Source organism: Hylobates moloch, unplaced genomic scaffold (genome assembly GCF_009828535.3).
Source record: "Hylobates moloch isolate HMO894 unplaced genomic scaffold, HMol_V3 SCAFFOLD_7, whole genome shotgun sequence".
Classification (NCBI taxonomy): Eukaryota; Metazoa; Chordata; class Mammalia; order Primates; family Hylobatidae; genus Hylobates; species Hylobates moloch.
In genome coordinates, this window is record NW_026652282.1 from 6588307 (window position 1) to 6595254 (window position 6948).

Consider the following 6948-nt stretch of genomic DNA (forward strand, 5'->3'; position numbering starts at 1 on the left):
TTTTGAGGCAGGGTCTCACTCTGTCACCCAGGTTGGAGTGCAGTGGCATGATCAAGGATTGGTGCAGCCCTGACCTCCAGGCTCTGGTGAGCCTCCCACCTCAACTTCCAAAGTAGATGGGACTACACGCGTGCACCACCATGCCCGCCTAATTTTTTGTATTTTTGTAAAGATGAGGTCTTGCCATGTTGCCCAGGCAGGTCTTGAGCCCCTGGGCTTAAGCGATGCTCTTCCCTCAGCCTCCCAAGCACTGAGATTACATGTGAGAACCACTGTGCCTGACCTCATGTGCCTTTTTAATAAATGATTTTGATTTGCTGAAGAAAGTGGGTTAATTTAACTCGTTATCTCCAGAGGCTTGGTTAGAGTCCTGGTCAGTTCTCAGAGGAAGAGTATTTCATAGGTGGTACCATGTACTTCCTGCTGACTGCACTATGCCAGGGGTACATGGTCATTATCCCTTTCAGTGATGCTAAGATTGATCAGTGGATCCATGAAGGGAATACCTGATCCCTTTTGTAAGTTGCTTCATCAAACTTCCACCCAACCCTAATGGTTTCATCTATTGATGGTCCTTGTTTGAATAAATTATTGCACTGAGGATTGCGAGTGGTGACCTTTCTTTTCTTCCATCCCTCCCCCTCCTTCTCTCCCTCATTCCCTTCCTTCCCTTCTTCCCTCTCTCCCTTCCTTCCTTCCTTCCTTTCCTCCTTTCCTCTTTTCATTCTCTCCCTCCCTCCTTCCCTCCTTCTCTTTTTCTCTTCCTCTTTTCCCCCCCTGTTCCTCCATTCCATCCCTCCCTCCCTCCCCTCCTCTCCCTCCCCTCCTCTCCCTTCCTCCTTCCCCTCCTCTCCCTCCCGTTTTCCTCCTCTTTCTCCCTTCTTCCCTCCTTCTCTTCTCCCCTCCTTCCCTAATTCTTTCCTTCTGTTTCTCTTTCCCTCCTTCCCTCTCTCCCTCTCTCCCTCCTTCTCTCCTTCTCTCCCTCCCTCCTTCCTTCTCTTCTTTCCCTCCCCTCTTCCCTCCTCTTCCTCCCTCCTTCCCTCCTTTTCTCCTTCCCTCCCTCCCTCCCTCCTCTCCTCCTTCTCTCCCTCCCTACTTCCCTCCTTCCCTTCTTCCTACAGGAATCTCTGTCGCCCAGGTTAGAGTGCAGTGGTAGGATCATGGGTCACTGTAATCTCACACTCTTGAGCTCAAGCAACCCTCCCGCCTTAGCCTTCCAAGTAGCTGGGACGACAGGTGTGTGCCATCATGCCCAGCTAATTTCTAATAAGTTTTTGTAGAGATGGGATCTCACTGTGTTGCCCAGGCTGGTCTCCCACTTCTGTCCTCAAGCAATCCTCCTGTCTCGACCTCCCAAAACTGTAAGTGGTGACTTTCTAATGTGAACATTCTAGCCAGATATATCAGCGGGGATGCTTTTGTGCGAGGGTCTATGGTCCCAGCTACTTGGGAGGCTGAGGTGGGAGACTCTCTTGAGCCCAAGAGTTGGAGACCAGCCTGGGTGAGACCCCATCTCTAAAAAAAAAATAAAAAGTTTTCCCTCATCAACTATGGCTACTTGGTTACTCTAAAATTCAGTGCACACACAAAAAAGGGGAGAGTAAATGCTTCATTCTTTGCTCCAATTGTTGATTTCTAGAGTGAAAAAGGAGAATCAGGGTTGACCAATGTATTGGTTGTTTTTACTATTTCCATTTTTTTTTCTTTTTCTTTTTTTGAGACAGGGTCTCAATGTTGCCCAGGCTAGAGTGCAGTAGTGCGATCTCAGCTCACTGCAACCTCCACCTCCCAAGCTCAAGTGATCCTCCAACCTCAACCTGGAGAGTAGCTGGGACTACAGGTGCACGCCACCATGCCAAGCTAGATTTTGTATTTTGTAGAGACAGCATTTCACCATGTTGCCCAGGCTGGTCTCGAACTCCTGAGCTCAAGCCATCTGCCTGCCTCGGCCTGAACTCATGAAATTGTTTCTGTGTTTTTATTTTGGAAATTTTCAAGTGCATTACAAAGTAGAGAGGCTATGGCCTCAGCCTCAATCATTATCAATATCCGACCAGCCGTGTTTCAGCCCTGCCCTTACTCCCTGTCCTGTCTCCACCACGGATGAATTTAAATAAATCCCTGGCAATATGTTATTGTATCCACAAATACTTCTATATGTATCTCTCAAATATACAGACCTTCTTTTTTTTTTTTTTTTTTTTTTGAGTCTCACTCTGTCGCCAGGCTGGAGTGCAGTGGTGCGATCTCGGCTCACTGCAACCTCCGCCTCCCAGGTTTAGGCAATTCTTCTGTCTCAGCCTCCCGAGTAGCTGGGATTACAGGTGTGCACCACTACACATGGCTAATTTTTGTATTTTTAGTAGAGACAGGGTTTCACCACATTGGTTAGGCTGATCTCGAACTCCTGACCTCAAATGTTCCACCTGCCTCAGCCTCCCAAAGTGCTGGGATTACAGGTGTAAGCCACCATACTCAGCCCCCAAAATTATTTTTTTCATGTACAATCTAGAAATTCCCTCATCTCATAATCTTCAGCTTTTTTTTTTTTTTTTTTTTTTTTGAGACAGAGTTTCACCCTGTCACCCAGGCTAGGGTGCAGTGGCATGATCTCGGCTCACTGCAAGCTCCACCTCCTGGGTTCACGCCATTCTCCTGCCTCAGCTTCCCAATCTTCAGCTTATTTTTTAAACAAATTAACTTTACCAGTTAAAAACCTTCCTAGAATATTAATGAGCACAGATATATTATGCTGAAGCCGGTTTTATTAAACAGCTTTGAGTATTGGTTTCTACATTTAAGGTTTAAGAAAAAATAGGAAATTTAATAAAATTGAATTGATACTGAAGTCATTTTCCAGTGTTTCAAGAAACATGACTAAAAAGTATGTTAATATCTCAAAAGGGAAGGATTTTACTGCAGAAACCCTATCCCAGGAGCACAGCAAACTCTACATGCATTAAGATCATGTAGTAGTTTCATGATTGTCCCTCCCATAATCTGCATGGTGGCAGTGATGTAGTTCCCATTACACTTTTTTGTCTTGTTATTGAAATATTTAAATAATATTTTAATAACATTTTCTTGAAGTATAATTCACAGACTGTAAAATTCACCCTTTAATGTGTCCAGTTCAGTACTTTTTAATGTATTCACAGAGTTGTACAACCATCACTACTGTCTAATTGCAGAACATTTTCACCCCAAAAAGGAAGCCCATGCCTTTTAGCAGTCCCCATTAGTCTTTGAGGCTTTCTTTTTCACCCTTCCACAAGATTTCCAGGTGTATCTTGTATATGTCAGGCACGAGACCTTGAATCAGCTATGCAGTTACTTTAGTGAGCCCTGGAGATGAAGACGGGATTTAGAAACCACAATTTGGGCACTGGTGGTGCTTATTCACTCAGTTGTCATTACATTTAGGTCTTTGTAATGAACAGAACCAGGATATATAACTTTTTTTTGAGACAGAATCTCACTCTGTCGCCAAGCTGGCATGCAGTGGTGCGATCTCAGCTCACTGCAACCGTGCAACCACTGCCTCTCAGGTTCAAGCAATTCTCATGCCCCAGCCTCCCAAGTAGCAGGGACTACAGGCGTGTGCCACCATGCCTGGCTAATTTTTGTATTTTTAGTAGAGACGAGGTTTCGCCATGTTGACCAGGCTGGTCTCAACTCTTGGCCTCAAGAGATCCGCCAGCCTTGGCTTCCTAAAGTGCTGAGATTACAGGTGTGAGCCACCATGCCTGGCCTGAATGATTTTCTTTTTATGGTTATGTCACTAATTTGATAAACAGTTAAATTTATTCATTTTGGTTTGTTTTCTATTTTTGATATCATTACTTTTGTCTTTTTAACATAATTTTATATGGGATTAACTTTGTCTTTTTGACACAGTTTCCATTTTGAATATGTGGAATATTTACATAATTTTCAAAGTAAAAAATGTAACCATATTTATTCAGAAAAATCTGAATAAACTGATGTTTCTGTTTCTATTATATTCTCTCCCACCATAGGTAACTTTTACATTTCTGGTTCATTTTCCAGTTTTTTGGGTTTTTTCTTTTTTTTTTTTTTTGCCGATAGAAGGGTGTGTGTTTGTATTTATTCCATTTCTTACAAAATACTATCATAATATATATATTTTTGGACACCTTGCTTTTTCACCTGACAATAAATTCCTGGAGATTGCTCTATATCAATGTGTAGAGATTTTCTCATTGTTTTTATGGCTGCATAGTATTCCATTGTGTGGATGTACCCTAGTTTGTTCAACCAGTTATGTATGTGCATGTGTGTGTGTCTGTGTGTGTGTGTCTGTGTATATAACTTTGTGCATACATCTTTTTGCCTTTTGCTGGTGTATCTTTGGGACAGATTCCTAGGGCTACTGGATTAAAGGGTAAGCAAATCTGTAATTTTAAAAACTTATTGCAAAGTTTTTCACTATAAAAGTGACCCATTTTGCACTCCTATGAGCAATCCATGAGAATGTCGGCTTCCTCACAGCCTTGTCAAAAGAATATATTGTAAAACTTTTGAATTTTTTTCAACATAATAGGTGAGAAATGGTATCTCAGCATCATTTTTAATGTGTATTTCTGGGTGGGGCGGGAGGGGGGGAGTTGTTTTGTTTTTTAGAGATGAGGTCTCACTATTGCCCAGGCTGGTCTCAATCTCCTGGGCTCAAGGAATCCTTTTGCCTCAGCCTCCCAGAGTGCTGGGATTACAGGTGTGAGGCACCACACTCAGCCATGTATTTCTTTTATTAGTGAGGTTGAACATTTTTTGAAATGTTTTAGGTCTTTTTTTTTTTTTTACGCTCTCTGTCAGTTATCTATTGCTGTGTAACTAATTAACCTAGCACTTAATGGCTTAAAGCAACACCCAATTATTATCTCACAGCTTCTATGGATCAGGAGTTTAGGCACAGCTTTTGCTTCACATTGTCTCACATAGCTGCAGTCAAAATGCCAAGCTGGTCTGTGGTCTCATCTGAAGGCTCAGAAGGGAAGAATCCACTCCATTGCTTGCACACATTGTGGCTGGCAGGATTTATTCACTTAGTTCCTCGCAAGCTATTGAACAGATTCTTGTTTCTTGTCATACAGGGATCTCCATAGAACTTCTCCCAGCATGACAGCTGGCTTCACCAGAGCAATAAGTGAGCTGGCCAGAGAGAGTGCTGGCAAGGAGGAGAGCACTAACAAGAAGGAAGGAGGCACAACCTTTTTTTTTTTTTTTTTTTTTTGAGACAGGCTCTCACTGTGTCATGGGTCACTGCAGCCTCAATCTCCCAGGGCTCAAGCAATCCTCCCAGCTCAGCCTCCCAAAGAGCTGAGACTACAGGCCCATAGAACCATGCCCAGCTAATTTTTAAAACTTTCTTTTGTGGAGATAGGGTCTCACTTTGTTGTCCAGACTGGTCTTGAACTCCTGGGCTCAAGTAATTCTGCCTCAGCTTCCCAAAGTGCTGGGATTACAGGCATGAGCCACTACACCCGGCCCACAATCATTTTGTAACCTAACCACAGAAGTCATCTCCCATCATTCTTGCTGCTTTCTATTCATTAGAAGTGCGTGGCTAAACCAGCCTGCACTCTATGAGAAGGAATGAAGGGTGTGAATGTGAGGAAGGTAAGGACCTCTGAGGGCCATGTCACAAGCTGCCTGCTACAATACCTACTCATGTTTCTAGCCCATTCCTCTATTGAGTTGTTGGTATGCTTGATTTTTAAGAGCTCTTAATAGATTATAGAGCCCTTTGTGCTCTCAGTTACAAATACTTTTCTTACTTTATCTTTTGTTTTGCACTTTGTTTATGGATCTTTTGTTATGCAGATTTAAGCGGGGGGGTGTGGGGCGGTAAAGGTTACCTACTGTAAAATTTACCAATCTTTATTTTATTGCTTCTGGTATTTGAGTCATAGTTTAAGTGTACAGTTGACCCTCCGTATCTGTGGGTTCCCCATCCATGCATGCAATCAACCATGGATCAAAAATATTTGAGGATGGATGTGGTGGTTCATGCCTGTAATCCCAGCACTTTGGAAGCCCAAGACGGGCAGGTCACTTGAGGCCAGGAATTCGAGACCAGCCTGGCCAACATGGTGAAACCTCATCTCTACTAAAAATACAAAAATTAGCTGGGCGTGGTGGCTCACACCTGTAATCCCAGATGCTCAGGAGAATGAGGCAGGAGAATCCCTTGAACCTGGGAGGCAGAGGTTGTGGTGAACTGAGATCACGCTGCTGTACTCTAGCCTGGGTAACACAGCAAAACTCTGTGTCCGAAAAACAAAAATTGAAAAATAATTGCATCTATACTGAACATGTATAGACTTATTTTTCTTGTCATTATTTCCTGAAAAATATAACAACTATTTACATAGCATTTACATTATATTAGGTATTATAAGTAATCTAGAGATGGTTTCAAGTATACAGGAGGATGTGCATAAGTTATATGTAAATATTACCCCATTTTACATCAGGGATTTGACATCTGCAGATTTTGGTATCCAGGGGAGGTCCTGGAATGAATCCCCTATGGATACTGAGCGGTGACTATATTTTTTCCACTCTCATGTGATAAAGGCATTTCTTCATTTTTTTTTCCACATTACTTGAATGGGTTTTGTTTGTTTGTTTGTTTGTTTGTTTTTGTTTGTTTGTTTTTTGAGGCAGTCCCACTCTGTCACCCAGGCTGGAGTGCAGGGGCGCAATCTCGGCTCACCACAACCTCTCTCTCCCGGGTTCAAGTGATTCTCCTGCCTCAGCCTCCCAAGTAGCTGGGACTACAGGCATGCACCACCATGCCTGGCTAATTTTTGTGTTTTTAGTAGAGATAGGGTTTCACCTTGTTGGCCAGGCTGGCCTCAAACTCCTAGCCTCAGGTGATCCACCCACCTCGGCCTCCCCAAGTGCTAGGATTACAGATGTGAG